Raw genomic sequence first — 17,234 nt, forward strand, 5'->3', positions numbered from 1 at the left:
CTTTTTTTTCTGGGTGCTGAATATTGGCTGTATTGACTTTACAGTTGCATATTCAATATAAGGTCTGAGCTAACAATTTTTCTAAAAGAAAAAAATTTTCTTTTACTTCCAATTCACAATTTCTTTCAGCATTACCATTATATACACTTAAGAGGATGGCGTAAAACATTTTCTTTACCTAGTGACAAGAAAAATGTTTCATTTCCACTACTCAGTTATTTTGAATGTTCATGTTAATGAATTAAGGGTTGAAGCGGATAGGTGGGGTTTTTATGTTTATAGTGATGTTTTTGAGAAATTGGAAAAAATATGCAAATTATATTGATGTTCATACAAAGGAATCCTTATTCTGCTACCATCTCCTCCTTCAGATGTATTTTTTTCTTGAAACTCCAACAGTTTTTCATCATTTCTCATCACAAGACATTTTTTAAGGATGTTCTGTCCATGTCACTACAACAGAGAGGGACAAAGACACGTGGCCCCTGACTTCAGGATTTTTTATAATTGAGACAATTTGGTGTCCCACCAAATTCCTCAGCATCCCCTTCTGAGACTATAATTGTGAAACAGTCTCCCGTATCAATCTGTCACTGATATCTAAAATTTCACCACTGAAATTTCATTCTGTGGTTGCCTCCTATTCAAATACACCAAAACTTAAAAAGGCAATACACTGTGAATTATACTATTAAATTCCAGCTAACATGGTAGCTGGCTGAAAGTCAATCTGAATAGGAAGAACTCAGAAAAGAGTGGGCAACAAGAAGTGAGTAGAAAGTGGGGAGGGTATGCTAAAAGGGGTTTTAGAATTAATAAGACTCAAGGTTACATTTTGGCTTTTCCATTTACTAACTGGTTACCTTTGGATATATTGCTTCCTCTCTTTTTGCTCAGTTCCTCCATGTGTTAAAGTGGAAGTAGTTAGCTCACTTCCCTGGAATGTGTCCGATTTCAGTGAGCTGACAAATGTGAACACACCTAGGACAGCACCAGAACTGAAGCAGGTGATGAAGGATCTCTATTTTTTTCTTTTTAACTGAAGACAAATTTTGTCCTCTCCCTCATTTTGACTAACTCGGAGGTCTCCACACTACCCACAGAAGCTTAAATACAGGACCAGAGGCATCCTTCGAGCGCATCTCTTCACGAGTTTGGATCTTAGAGACAGAGTTCTGAGTGTGCAGCCTGCCATTGCTCTGCCTATGCAGAAAGCAAGTAAAACAGCTGCTCTCTCCTTCCCACCAAGGTGTGAGCTCATTTTCTTCCAACAGCCCTCTAGGCTGGCTTGACCTGGAAAGCAGTCAAGTTGGATGATGGAAAGAAGTTATCAATGACAGAAGAAAGTCTGTGTGACCCAGAGCTTAGGGAGGAGACCCAGGTGATCACTAAGGATGACTTCAGTTGGGGGGGCCAGGCAAGGTGAAACTCAAGGGCTTCCAAGAGGCTGAAAAGATTTATGGGGAGGAGAGTCCTATTTTCAGTGTCTTTGGGGGAGATGATTGGTCTTTTCCATGGACCTGATATAGGTCATCTGACTTCCAAGCACCTCTTTCTTGACGTGGGAAGGTATAAGTCAGGCTTCTGTTTGTCCTGCCTTGGTGCAAACACCATGAACACCCATCTCAATTTTGAGAACAATTTCTGAATAGCACTCTCTTAGCAGCTGAAGCTTTTCTTGAGAGCCACTTTTAGAATCCAATTTTGCTCTTTTTCAGTAAAAGGACAATTAGAAACAGCAACAAAAAGCAATGCTTATTTTTCTCTGAGGCTTTTCACTGAGGTTTACTTTATTCATCTGTTTTTATATATTTACTTCAATTTTGTCTCATTATGTAAAACAACACTAACCAGCATGCACTTCTGTCATCATCTGAGTGTTCTCTTCTTTTGGGATTTCTTTTAATGAGTATCACCTCTGAATAATATGAAAAAATAACCACCAAATTGAAGAAGCCATCAGAAGAAGCCCCATGTTATCTTCCATTTGTCTTCTATAATAGTTGTTCTCTACGCTTACGAGTGAGGATATGTCTGTGTTTCAAAGCCTGTTGGCAATGTACACAGTCAGTGTTATTACTTATTACATATTATTTTGACTCAAACAGCATTACCCAGCTTGATCACTGACCTTATTTACCAGGTACTAATACAAATTGACTTTTTCTTGGTGTTTTGGGGAATACAAAAGATGGATTTTTAGGGAGTGATCTCCAAGCTCAGAGTTTATAATCTATGAGTAGAAGTAGGATACCTAGTAAGAAATTTAAATGTTTCAAAAAATCAAGTTTTGTCAATTTTGAACATATTCAAAAGTATGGAATGTGGGGTGCTGATGAGTCAGTCGGAGAGAAATTGGTAATAACAAGAGTTTTTAAAAATATACATTCTCCCTTTTCCAGAAATTCTACTTCTAGAAATTAAAATAACTTCTAGAAATTGAAATTCTTCTTCCATTGGAATAATTAGGTGTGAACATAAATTCATGTATAGGTTATTCACTACAATGTTATTTATAAAAACAAATTATGGAAAACATTAAGCTACACTTGGCAATAAATTATTGTACATTTGTTAAAAACTATGAAGCCATTAAAATGATAGTGACAATTATATTTAATGATCAGGGGAGATCAGGCCTGTCACTGCCTCCACCCCTCTTCACTCTCCTTTTCCTGTCAGTTTTTATTTGTAGTAAGGTCGATCATTTACAACATTGGGAGATTCTACTAGTTGTAAACTAGTTTGCTATGAAACACAGCAAAACTCCAACTTTTGTCCTCCCCAGAATTAACCACTCTCATCCCTTTCACCTGATTGTGTTGTCATTTAGCTTCCTGATGATAGTAGCATTCTTTGTTGCTACTTCTCAATTTTTTAGTTTCTGGCATTGTTAACTGACTCCCCATTACAGAAGATGAGAAAATATATCTCTCTTTCTCTCCTTCCTCCCTTCCCTCTCCACATATGCAGAGTCCTCTCATTTCCTTCTCCTCCAGTAGAATTATATTGTAATTTTGGTTAAATTAATATTACATATTAATACATTGTTATGACTACATACATTCTATTTCTAGCTGAAACATAGTGTAAACTATGAGCACCATTCTTTGCCTGCACAACATTTTGTTTTCCCTGGAGTTACAACTGTTTTCATTTGCTTCATTTTTTTATGTGTGTAATCATTGTTCAACCTCTCTTCCACAATTGTCTAAATCTTCTCTCAAGAGTCTTCCTGAAAACTCTTCTCCTGAGTTTTCATTTCTGACTATAATATTTTTCATTTGTAAAAGCTCTTCTTTGTAATCTGAATGAATTGAATCTTTATTATAGCATCCTGTTCTTGCTTTTGCTTGCATGATCTCTCATTTCTGTAGATATTACTGCTGTTCTGTTTTTATTTTTAGGTTTCCTTTTTCCTGCACAGTCTCTGTTATCTCCAAGTTGCTTTAAATCTGTTTGTTTTGGTTTCTGTTTTTCAAATTATATACTGGCTTCCAATGTCTAATAACCCCTGGTTGTCTTCTATTATTGTTGTCTTCTTATATTTTATAAGATTTTAGATATAATTATATATGCATATATATATATTATTGTCTTCTCGCAAGGACATATATTATCTTTTCATAGTTTCTAGTACTGAGTTGATTAATATGTCTTACAGATTGTGAATTTCATTGTAGGGTCATCAGGTTGGGCTATTTACTTGACAAGTTTCTGAAGTCAACATCTTTAGAACTTACTCTTATGTTGATATTGTTTTCAAGACCTTTAATTTCTTCTCTGGATGGTAAAAGCCTAGCTACAAGCATATGGGGAACTGAGTGGGGGAAGATGGCAAAATTTATTGAATTCTCCAATTTTTGATATAGTACTCATACCCTCAACTTTTTCTTTTTGTTCCCAGAGACCTCTATCTTACACATTTTAGAAAATAAACCTCCAGTCCTCAATAAACATAATGGATGTCTATTCAGAAATCTTTTTTTTAAATTTTATTTATTTATTTATCAGAGAGAGAGAGAGCACAAGCAGGGGGAGCGGCAGGCAGAGGGGGAAGCAGGCTCCCCGCTGAGCAAGAAGCCCAATGCAGGACTCGACCCCAGGACCCTGGGATCATGACCTGAGCCAAAGGCAGATGCTTAACCAACTGAGCCACTCAGGTGTCCCTATTCAGAAATCTTATATAAGAACAGAATTTGTCCAAGCATGTGTGTCTATAGTCTTGTCACATTCTGGGGAAAAACGTGCTTCAGAATTCCTAAGAGCAAATAATAGTTTAATAAGAATAACGAAATTATGAAGCATCAAACCTACACATCAATCATAATGGTTTATATTCCAAACATAGAAAGTGTGAACAGCCAACTTCAAATTAGAAGGAAGTGAGGATGGGTATTGAGGCCCTTGCTTCTCAGTACTCAATCCTGAGCATCCTATCCTTTTAAGAGAAGGTGGCCCAGTGTAACACGCCTCCCAAGAGCAGAATGCCTCCGTGTAAATTATATTCAATGGTCTACATTGCAGTGTGCTTCTACCCATATCACTTAGGTAACTTGGAATGCCTTTTCAGACTATCTCTCTGAGATCAAGGTGAACTTTAAGGTAAAAATACATACTTGCTTTCACTACTAAGGTAAAATTCATCCCTGGCATTTATCTACAGTGGCAGTGTCCCTAAAGCACTTTGTTCAACAGAATATTCTTTTCCTAGGGTCCTATTTATAAAGACATCAAAGAGTTGAGGGAAAAACATTTCTTTTCAACCATAGTGTGAGGCTTCTTTCATGTTCTAAAAGATCTTAACTTTTATTTGGGTTTGAGTATGGTTTTCTTTCTGATGACATCTGACATTTGAATAGGTCTTGTTCATAAAATATAAGCCACCTTCCATTTGACTAACTGGGGATGATTAATTTAATCAATCAGGCTTTCTAACATTTTTCCCTGTGAATTAAGTTTGGAACTTTGAAAAATATGAAACAATCAAGTACTGTTATTTGAAATAGATACAGTGTGTCATGCTGCAGCTTGGTTTATAATGGGAGATTAAAACTCATTACTGTAAATTATAGGAGTTTCCTGGCTGGCTTTCATTAACCATCTGGCTTTAAACATTGATTTGTGGTTACATACATTATTTTTAGGGAAGAGCACCTGATCTATTGAAAACATTTGTTTCATCTTGTTCTACATATTTTTAAAAGGGCATGATTCTCAGTGTTGTTAAAATCTCTTAGATCCTATTGTATCTTCATCTTTGACTTATAATCATATATAATTTATCCAAAGAAAATGCCAGTCACGTTATCAAGTCTTGGTCCTATATGCTTCTTTTCCTCAAGAAATTTTCTAGGTAGTGTAATAGGAAAAGAGAGTAGATGGAAGACAAATCTAATCCTATAGATTTCCATTCCAATGTAGTGAAAAATTTTATATACTTTCAGGACTTGGATGTTGAGGTACTTTAAGTTAGAGGATACCGAAATCATTCATTCATTAATTTAGTCAGCAAATGTTCACTGAGAACCTTTTAGGGAATAGGTGCTGAAAATGCTGGAGATACAACAGTAAATAACAAGGCTCCTCCTCCGTGTAGCTGGACAACAAACACAGGAAAGGACAAATCATCTATAGATAAGAGTATGAAGGAGATAAATTGGACTCTGTCATAGAAAAAAATTAGGGGAGGAAGGCTACTTTAGATTTGGCGGTGAGGAAAAACCTCTCTGAAAATACAAGAACTGAGACCACGTGAACAACCAATAGAAGAAACTTCCTGGCAGAAGAGGCAATGAATTCCAAGAACCTCAGTCTGTAAAGAGCTTGATGTGGTGTGGGACAGAAAAGGGGCCTCTGTGTTTAGAGCACCGTTAGTGCCAGCAGTTAGCTGTAGGGATGAGGTGGGAAGTGCTGGCAGGAATCAGATCCTATAAGGCCATGATAAGGAGTCTGGGTTTAATTTTCATTGTGACTTACATTTAAAAAATATTATTATGACTATGATGTAGAAAAACAATTTTAGGGTTGCCTGGGTGGCTCAGTCAGTTGAGCATCCCACTCTTGGTTTTGGCTCAGGTCATGATCTCAGGGTCCTGGAATCAAGTCCTACGTTATAGGGCTCCCACCTCAGCGGGGAGTCTGCTTCTTTTTCCCTCTCACTCTGCCCTTCCCCCCACTTGCGCTTTCTCTCTCTCTCTCTCCAATAAATAAATAAATCTTAAAAAAACTCACAACTTGGGCGCCTGGGTGGCTCAGTTGGTTGGGCGACTGCCTTCGGCTCGGGTCATGATCCCGGGGTCCTGGGATCGAGTCCCGCATCAGGCTCCCGGCTCAGCGGGGAGCCTGCTTCTCCCTCTGACCCTCTCCTCTCTCATGCTGTTTCTCTCTCGCTCACTCTCTAATAAATAAATAAATAAAATCTTTAAAAACAAAAACAAAAAAAACTCACAACTTTAGGAAGGTGAGAGTTAAAAGATAGAAACGACTTAGAAGGCAGTATAAGAGGCAAAGTGGCAGACAATGATAACCCAGCCTAGGGTAATGACTTGCAGATGGAAAGGGATAGACAGGTGTGTGGTTTTAGAAGGCGGTCAGGATAACATACTGATACACTAGATGTGAATAGTCAGGCAAGAATGGGAAGCAAAGATGGCTTCTAGAATTTTGGATTGAACCAATGAATGGATAAAGGTGCCATTTACTGAGATGGGGAATTCTGGCAGAGGAAAAAATGAGTGTACCAGGAATTCATTTTTTAACAAGATAAATTTTGAGGTGTCTATTAGGCTCTAAGATGAAAACAGTAGAAGGAAACTGAATATGTATTTTGAGGGGTATAAATGGGTCAAGATAAATGAAGATGACCCAGGGAAGAGTGTAGACCAAGAGAAGAAGGCCCAGAATAAGTACTGCATTGGTGATGTTCCAGGAAGGAAACAAAAATCATGATAATTAGAATTACAGTTGACTCTTGAACAATTCAGGGGTTAGAGGTGTCCATCCCTGTGTAGTTGAAAATCCACTTTTAACTTCTGACTCCCCATAAACTTAACTACAAATAGCCTACTGTTGACCAGAAGCCTTATTGATAAGACAATCAATCAACACATATTTTGTATGTTATACATATTATATACTATATTCTCACAGCCAAGTAAGCTAGAGAACAGAAAATATTACGAAATGATAAGGAAGGAAGAATACATATACAGTAATGTACTGTATTTATCAAAAAAAAATCTGCTTGTAAGTGTATTCATGCAGTTCAAATGAGTGGTTTTGGAGGGCTAGCTGTATAGGGAACTGGTTATGCAGAAGCTGGAAGGCTGAAAGAGCAAAAGGAAGATGCTGAGGTGCCTAGAAACTAATGACCATAGGAAGCAGCTATTACCCTCAAGCTTGGAGGCCTTAGGGAAGAGGCGCTTAAGCAGAACCTTTGAGCTAGGAGGAGGGACCCTACAGATCTAGTGGTTGGGCTTCTGGGAGAAAACTCCACTCAGCAGGTGCTTGAACCCTGGAGGAGGCGCAGAGCCCAGTGGGCTCTCCCAGGGCACGGGAGGAGTAGCACAGTTGGTAAGGGGATCCCGTGTGCCCCCTACAAGGACTGCCAAGGGTCTCAGCTTGGCTGCTACTAGGCAGCTTGGTGAGAAAGGAACTCTGAGTGCTGGAAGAAGGTGGAAGTTGTAGCCAATTATTATTGTGGGCTATCATTGAAGATTGCTCACAGGAAATAGAAAAGAGGAGATAAACCCCTCCTCCTCTCCTAGCTGTTTCCAGTATTCCTCTGGTAACCCCATTGGTAGAACCTAATAGGAAGCCAATTGGCAAGGACATCTTGGAGATATAGTTTGAGTAATCCCAATGCACCAGTAGAGAAGGTAGGCTTGGAGCTGAGAAATAGCTTCTGATTATTCCTTGATTTTCAGTGCGAGGTGACAATTCTGCTTTCACAGCAGGTAATGCAGTTCTTGCATGAATATAAAGTGAAGGCTATTCAGGAAGCATTACCATACTGACTATCCTGCAAGAGCAAAGTAACACCTCCTTATCTATCAGCAGACCTAGGTCAGGCATGGTGTCTCACCTAGTTTTTCTGCCATGCTGAAACCAGAACATGAGTTTCCTACCTGATCCTCCTCTGGAAGAACTGGCCTAACATTTTTCTGGGCACTTTCCAGAAATATTTTTTGCATATATGGGAATCTTCTTTATTCACACATTTATTCAACATTTATTAAGAACCTACTCTCTGGGGGTACCTGGGTAGCTCAGTCAGTTAAGCATCTGCCTTTGGCTCAGGTCATGATCCCAGGGTCCTGGGATCAAGCCCCGCATTGGGCTCCCTGCTCAGCAGGGAGTTTGCTTCTCCCTCTTCCTCTGCCCCTCTCCCCGCTCACTCTCTCTCTCTCAAATAATTAAAATCTTAAAAAACCTACTCTCTGTATTTGGCACAGCTCTAAATATTGGAGGCATAAGGATGAACATGACAAAATTCCTGTTCTTTTGGACCTTACATCCTAATTAGTTGAAGTGTGTGCAAGAGGGAAGGGTTGGTGATAAACCTATAGAACAATTTTTTAAAATGAGATGTTTTTAAGTAGTGCTATGTCCTATGAAGAAAATCAACCTGGGTAACTCAACACAAGTGATGGAGTTGGGGCACTGTAGCTATTACAGACTCCATTTCACAAACATGTTAGTAATATCACACAGTTCCCAGCAAAAGAGGCTGATTCCGCCAGTGAGATATGGCTACTAGCAGGTCGAAGTTCTCTCTAAAGAGGAGGGATTTGCAATAAAACCTAAAAAATGTGCAGAAGCCAGCCATGGGAAAGTCGTAAGACATTCAGGCAGAAGAGATAGCAAGTACAAAGGCCCTGAGGCTGAAATGAATCCAGCTTATCTGAGTCCAGCCTATCTCTCTTATCAGGAGGGAAAAGCCTGAGGGCAGTGAATGAGGAAGAGTGGCAGAATATCCCAGTACCTCCATTACTTCCTTTAGCAAAATATCTTGGAAATCAGTCTGTATCAGAACACCCCTCTTCTTAATGACTGCATGATATCCTATTGTACAGGCATAAGCATTTTACTATTGTCAGATGTTTAGATTGCCTGCATTCTTTTGTTCTTCCAAACAGTATTTGTGCTATAATAAATATCATTGTACATAAGGTTTTGCAGTTTAGGGTGATTATATCTGTAAGAAAGCCCTAGAGATGTGTGTGCATTATAACTTTTGCTATGTTCACTTTATATTTTGGTAGATATGTCCAAACAGACTTCTAAAAATTTTATCAATTTCCATTTCCACCAATAATAATGCCTTCACCCTCATCCATCCACTGAACCTTAAAATGTTCGGGTCTTAATCAGTCACATGAAAATGGTATCTCACTATAGTTTTAGTTTGTCTTATTTTCTTTGTTAGAGAGACCTAGTTTATTTTCATGTGTTTAAAAGTCATTTGCTTTTCATGTATATGTGAATTCTCAGCTCATGTTTTTAGCCAATTTCCACTGGGTTACTAAGTTTATTTCTGTAATGACTTCACTACTGGTTGTCTCCTCCAGCCAAGCCATAGGGTTAGTGATTATGCCCATGAATGGGAAAGAGCAATGAAGATCCTTATCCTCGCTTACCACTCCCAGCCCAGTACACTATTACCTTTGCTACCAGTCAACAAATTGTTGTGGTAACTTTGGATTCTTCCCTGTACTCTGGGCTAGGAAGGTGAAACAGAATATTTCTAGTAGAGGGGTGGAGGTGGGAGCCAAGATTCTACCTCTCTATTCCCCCACCACCTCCAGGTTCTAAATCTTTGGCACAGAGCTGAGAAACATCCCCCACCTACAAGGTATTCTGAGAAAATCCAAATGTGATCACAGAGACTTCTTCCCAGTTCCATGTATTTCTCTTCCCTGACACAAATGGCAGAAGTTCTTGGTGGTAATTTGTCTCATGCTTGTACTTATGGCTGGATGAACATGTGAGAATGTTTCTATTATGCGCTCAATGTAGTTATAGCCATGAGTAATAGAATACAAATATGTTAATCAGAAGAACCAAGAAGAGTATAATATAGTATAGTACCTGTCTCAAAATCCTTCTGTATCACTCCCCTCTCCCCAGTTGACTTCCCTATTCAAACACACATACACAATTTTGTATACATATTGGAATCTATGTTTGCCATGATTTAAAAACAGTAATCAGAGAGACATTTTTCTCACCAGAAATGATTAAACAAAGATGCATAATTCTGGAGATCAAATAATCACACTTATGGAGTATTTTTCCATAGTGGAGACCCTCCCCCACCCCAGTTGATGTCATTGTAAATAAGCAGGTAGTCTCAGGTTTACCTAAATCCATTCCCATTTTCCCAAACTACAGATCGTATATGCTCTATCATATGAACTTGTGCAGAGAATCTGATAGGGATGAAAAGAACCTTTATAAAAAGGTAAAAAGTCATCTTTAGGGATTTCAAAGGCTTCCTTTAGAAATACTTTAATTTTAGGGCCTCTGCAACAAGATAGTCATGCTCTAAAATTTAGAATTACTAAGTGTTAATTATAATATAATTTACTCTTACAAGTTCTCCATTTTATTTCTTGCCTGTGTCTTACCTTTAATTAATGTTTCTCTTTGAGCTAGGAGAGCAGTAATTTTCTTGGCTGTTTTTTCACTAAGAGATTTGCTATTCTTTCCAGATCTTGATCTTTAGCTTCTTAGTCTACTAAGAGAAACCTAAAAAAAAAAAAAAAAAAAAAGTGTTCAGAGTCAAATACAGGGATTCTACATTCTGAAATACTGTTAAAATATTGTCAATCTCAGAACTTCCCTGAGTCAGTGCTGAACAATATTTTCTATTTCCCTCTATGACTAGCATTAATTCATTCATCCATTTGTTCATTTATATATCTATTCATCCAACAAAGTTGTTGGCTTTCTATGAAGGCATTTCATTTATAGGAGAGATGTGGGAATGAATAAGTGTAATATAAGTGGTTTATTCTATTCCAACCTCAAACTGGCCCTGTAAGTTAGTGCTATGGTCTGAATGTTTGTGTCTCCCAGCCCCTCCCACAAATTCATATGTTGAAATCCTAACCACTAAAGATGATAGAATCAGGAAGTCAGGCCTTTGGGAAGTAGTTAGTTCACAAGGATGAAACCTCATGAATAGGACTGGTGACCAGTGACACAATAAAAGGGGCTCCAGAGAGCTCTTTAGCTCCTTCTTCCAGGTGAGAACACAATGAGAAGTCTGTGACATGGAAGAAGGACCTCATCTGACCATACTGGCACCATGATCTTGGACTTTCAGCCTCCAGAACTGTGATAAATAAATTTCTGTTATTTATCAGCCACCCAGTCTGTGGTATTTTGTCGTGGCTTAGTTTCGAATAGACTAAGACAATTAAGTAAGACATATGTTGTTACTCTTACTTGATAGGTAAAGAAATGGAGGGTTATATGATGATTAAGTAAATTGTCCAGGGCCCTACAAATAATAAGGGTAGGACCAAAATACAAACCTAATTTTATAATTTCAAATCTGCATCTTTCTCATTGCCATGCCACATGGTGCAAATGTCCTTCCTTCAGAAGTTTCTGGAGGCAGAACTGCTGATATGGCTCCCTTACTGACCCTTGCCTTCTGTGTCATGAATCATGAAATATGTTCAGAAACAAACAAATTCACTAAATAGACTAATATTATATTCCCTTTATCTATTAATAACAGAAAGACAAACTCATACTATACCCCAAAGTTTTCTATAGCTATGCTTCAGCAATAGCAACTTTAAAATCCAATTAAGTTCCATGCATGGAGGAATCAGACTCGTCCCTCAAAGCAAAGTAACACATATCTTCCCAATGATGTTATCTCCACCACACATTTTCCTTTCTTGCAACAACCCAAATTATCATGGCATTCCATGCAGAGCCAAATTTTAATATACAGCAAGCCAAGTTGTGATAAGCTTGAGAAAGAGATAAAGCTAGGTGTGTATCACTGGCATAACAATACAAGCTGACTACTTAGGAATGATTCACCCAAAGGCAGAACTTAAACATGGTAGAGAGGCCAGGCCTGGGTAAGAAGAAACACACATAGTTACAGTAATTGTAAACAAATAACATAAGGATTGGAGGGACTTCACACTGTACCTTCTGACCTCTGGGGTGATATAGAATATGATCTAGAACTAGACAAAAAGAGACTTCCACATCCTGGATGTCACTGGTCACATTACTCCAGCTAGACCACTGAGACTCAATTTTGGGACTTCCGTTGGGACCACCGGGGGGGAAAAAAAATCCCTCCTTTTTATTCCTCCCTTATTCCTTCTTTCCTCCCTCCCTCCCCCCACTCCCTCCCTGCCTCCCTTCCTTTCTTGATTTGAAGCTGGGAGTACTTAAGGCTCTATAGAGTTTGTAAGGTCCACAGCACTGAAAACACCTAAGAGTTAATCCAATACAGAGAAAATCTGAGTAAAGAAATGGAGGAAAACTGAATCCCAATATTGTGTCAAACTCTGGACCCGGCCATGCCTGAAGTGAGAGCTACATACTACCTAGATAATTAAGTCATAAATTCCTTTTGTTGTTCTCTCTCTCTTGCTCTATTTCTTTTTACAGCACTTTGATGTGTGTTCCTGTCACTTGCTACTAAGAGTTCTAATTCAGGAAAACAGCAATCAACTTTTTTTCCAGTGATTTTGTATATCTTTGTCCAAAAATTATAGGTTATTAGGGACAGTGACCATTTAGCCCCATAAATCCTTAGCTGTGCAGTCCACAAGATTCAGCCTTGCCCCTTTCTTTGGTTTTTAGTGAACAACTGAAATATGTTTTGAGGAAACTATAGCCTAGAATGATTTAAAATTTTATTTCTTTTTTTTTTTTAAGATTTTATTTATTTATTTCACAGAGAGAGACACAGCGAGAGAGGGAACACAAGCAGGGGGAGTGGGAGAGGGAGAAGCAGGCTTCCCGCAGAGCAGGGAGCCCGATGCAGGGCTCCATCCCAGGATCCTGGGATCATGACCTGAGCTGAAGGCAGATGCTTAATGACTGAGCCACCCAGGCACCCCTAAAATTTTATTTCTTAATGAAAAGTAAATTCTATTATGAAATCCTGAGACCAGAAACAGTTAAATGCTTGCAAAGTTAATGGCATTTTCAGTTGCTGTAATAAAGTGCAATCCTTTATTTTAAAGATCACAGCCATTTAAAATAATCCAATAAACATGGTGCACTGACTTCATCACAACACTCTAGTCTCTTCCTCATAATCTCTTTCATCCTGCTTGTTTCCCTTGAAAAAACACTTTGGGTTTCAGGGAGATTTCATGAGTAAGTAGTTCTGTTTTGCATGGTTTACTTAATATTTAGAGCTGGAAAGAGAAGCATCGTTCCTAAAAGTGAAGGTCTGAAACCCCCAGGGTAGAAACACTTTCTAATTGGCTTTTCTTTTGCTCTTTATTCATTCACTCATTACTTCCTTCAACAGCAAGAACAAGAGAATTTTTCAGGAGCTGCAGACTCAATACACACAGCTTAGCAAGACATGTTCTCACTGTCTATAGGCAGAGAGGGCTGAGCAAGCCAAATATTAGAGGGCTTTTTGTTTTCCTTACTCTAAAAGTCTCAGTGATATTTTTAATGTTTTCATTTGAAAACTCCTAGCCCCCAAATGATAGACTGAATTTTGGGCAAGCAGTTTAAAGCAGAAACTAGTTTGCAAGTTAAAAACAGTTTACCCCTGAACAGTATGAGGGTTAAGGGCACCCATCCCCCACACAGTTGAAAAATCCTCAGAAATTTTGACTCCCCCAAAACTTAACTACTTAATAATCTACTGTTGAGAGGAAGCTTTATCAATAATATAAACAGTTGATTAACACATGTTTTGTATGTTATATGTATTATATACTGTCTTCTTATAATAAAGTAAGCTAGACAAAAGAAAAAGTTGGATAATCATATTAGAAAAATCATAAGGAAGAGAAAATACATTTACTGTGCTGTACTATATTTTCCAAAAAAAATCCACATATAAGTGGACCTGCACAGTTCAAACCTGTGCTGTTCAAGGGACAACTGTATATTGATTTATCTGGTTTTGGTGACATACAAACATATATCTAATATTGCCCTGATGGGTAGGCTAAGTTTTAAAATAAAATAAAAAAACACTTTAATATTTTTTTAAAGTAAATGTGTTACCTATGGTAAATGCTAAAAGAGGTAGTAAGAAAACCACTTGTTAGGCACTAATGTGCTAAGTACTTTTATAAGTTTTTTCAATTAATATTCAGAACATTCTGTGAGGTTGGCACAGTTATCCTAAGGAACCATCCTGTTCTCTTGCTGCCCGCAGGCAGGCCCCATCCTCTGAGGCAGTTGTGAGGGCCGGGAGGGCCCTCTAGGAGGCCTGCATGTTCCAGACTTCTACAAGCAGGCACCAGGAAGGTGGGCACCCCCCACTTCCCAAGGTCCAGGACTCCTGATTTCTGGGGTTTCCTCCCGAGCAGCAGTGTGATTAGACTAGGTGGCAAAATGTAGATGTGCAACTACCTGATCTATTACTTACCTCTGCCTCTCACCAAACTCAGCCCTAAGAAGCCTCAGGTCAGTACCAGTTGCTCTCCCAGGGCTCAAGAACATGGTAACCTTTCCTGCATCATCATATTTTCCATCTTGACATACATCTTTGTGTATGACCTCATTCCCTTCCAAACTCTCTCCCAGATAATTCTTAGGGCAAAATGAATACAATTATAAGGAATCGTTTTCCTTGTAATGTTATCATGTTAAAGCATAGATCCTATTGTCAGGAGAGCTGATGTAGTGTATAATTATGTACTTTTGACCAAGACCTTTATTTCTATCTGGCCATAGTCCCACTTTGCTCCTGAGATTTCCCATCGTGTGGTTAAAAGAATGCTGATCATATCATAGTTCTGCCTCATTCTTTTCTTGTCTTTGTCTCTCTCTGTGTTGATCTATGCAGTTCCTCTCCTTTAGTAGATAAACTGCTATTTCTACTAGTTAGCCCTAGTTATCTTCCTATACTACAGATGACTCCTCTGAGCTCTCTCAATAATTCTCATTTTACAAATGAAGACAATGACATTCAGAGAAGTTAGTTACATTGCAAGTAACACTAGGGCAAAGATTTGAATTTAAAACTATTTGATTCCAAAGCCCATATGCTTTACTTCATACTCTATGGCTCCTCTCACGATTGCATCGTTTGTGATTGACTTAGAAAATTAAATTGTAAGGGAATGGACTTTTGGATTATTTAACGTGAATTATCCCCTATGGCCAATTATCCTGCTGTTGAACATTTTCAACAACATATAAATAAAATGTACATTATAATATTTTTCATTATTATTATTTCACTTACAGACATCCAAAACTGATTTATTTTCTCCCCAGATTTTTAGTAAAAATCAATCATTTCATATAGTCTTGCAATTTTTAAGAAAATTATGCTGTTTTTACAAAAATCTTGTGGAAGATATTTTCCAGAGGAGAAAAATGAAGTGGTAAATAATATACAAGGTTAACTTCAGTTTCTTCAAAATAACTTCTGCCCTTGGTTCAATTTGTATAATCTTATTGGTGTTGGTATGTGTAAATACAACTATTGATGAAGTTCCTATGCCAGGTTCAAAGTGGCCAGTAATTAGAGTTAGCACTACAAGTTGAGAGTATTTCCTAGGTTATCTACATTTTGAAGTTTTGCTTATGGTTTATTTTCTGCAAAGTTCTTCTTACTTTGATGGACAGGATTTTATTTTATTTGAGGGATTTTAGGATAATCTAATCTTATAAATGATTATTATTTTGTACCATATAAAAGAATATATCCTTGAACTTCTGTTTCTTTTAGGTGAAAGTTATTGCTAAAGTAGTTCTCAAGTTCTCAAAGTCAATAAACAGGATGTGTATCAATGTTAGTTATTGTCAATTATCTCTACCAAGTCTTGTTTTATTTCTAATTTATGCAGTTAATCAGACTGACCTGCTGGCAAACCAAACTGTGGAAGAACGTAGTTCTATTCATTCACTTAGTACTCATTCATCCAAATGATCTGAGCACCTACTATGGTTTGGGCACCATGCTGGATCCTGAGAATAAAATAGCACACACAACAAAGTCTCTGCCCTCATGGAGTCCAGTTAGGAAGACAGATGACAAGCTAGTAAGCAAATATCTCACCCACTGCTTCCCACCTTGGAGTGGTAGAGGAGAACTTGAGAAGCAAAAACTGGTGAAAATAAAAGCTGAAAGTCCAAGAACCTAAACTGTCAGGGTCTGATTAGTTTGTGCTTCAAAAATATGGCCTTTGACACATATTCCTGAATCTTGGCCTTAGCCCTTTTGATGTTTTATCAAAATAGCATTGTCTACTTTGCCTTGCCCAACAGAGTGGCAAACCTGACCCAGTTAAGATCAAGAAGCAGGCAAAATCGGCATTATGTATTTATTTGCTCATTCCAACAAACATGTTTCAGTTTTGTGAAACCCTTCTGGAAGGCAAGGGTTGTTGTAAATATTAGAAATTGTGCAGAGAAGGACTTCTGCTTCGGAGCAGTATAGTACTAATAACAGTAGGTCAATATTCTTACTCGAACAAATGGAAAATATTACAAAAATCATTTTCAGAAGTATCGGAGAGAGGTGAAAGCAATGAAGGCTAAGTGAATCAAATGTCTGGAGAGAGAGAGTGATCTGAGGTGATCTGATGATAACCAGCTGTTTTTCTCTTATGGCATTGGTCAGTTTGGGGAATGCACTGATGCTTGGGCTCGAGCAAGGCAGAGGGGCTCTGCAGGAAGAAGAGCAACCAGTAAAGCTTCTGGTAATCTTGGGGAGCACTAAAAACTTGAGAAGCCTCAACTGTATGCCTGGTTCTCCCCAGAGTATGCGAATCTCCCACAGTCTCCCAGAGCTTAGAAAATAAATTCTCAGCAGGTAAGAGGTTTATCTCAAACACATGGCCAGTCTCCTGCTGAAGACATTTGTCAAATATTGAACTTGCATGTGACAGGCAAACAACAAGTAAGCTGAAAACTTCTGAAAAGCAGAAATGTATCTCCTGCAGCCTTTCAGTACTGAAGAGGCCCCAAACCACCATGCCTCCAGTGAAAAGCCTGGGATAACCTGGTGCCAGACCTGTGATCAAACCATAAGTAGATTGAAT

General features: G+C 38.3%; 1 long non-coding RNA gene across 2 annotated transcripts in view; it reads right to left on the bottom strand.

Annotated features, from left to right (window-relative positions):
- Positions 1-10,676: 10,676 nt before the first annotated feature.
- The window catches only part of LOC110588666, a 164,034-nt gene continuing 157,476 nt past the window's right edge, over positions 10,677-17,234 (bottom strand). For both annotated transcript variants that reach the window (XR_002480821.1, XR_002480822.1), the window contains exon 3: positions 10,677-10,752. This is a non-coding gene — a long non-coding RNA (uncharacterized LOC110588666). The remainder of the gene's footprint in view (positions 10,753-17,234) is intronic.

Source organism: Neomonachus schauinslandi, chromosome 7, assembly GCF_002201575.2.
Source record: "Neomonachus schauinslandi chromosome 7, ASM220157v2, whole genome shotgun sequence".
Taxonomy (NCBI): domain Eukaryota; kingdom Metazoa; phylum Chordata; class Mammalia; order Carnivora; family Phocidae; genus Neomonachus; species Neomonachus schauinslandi.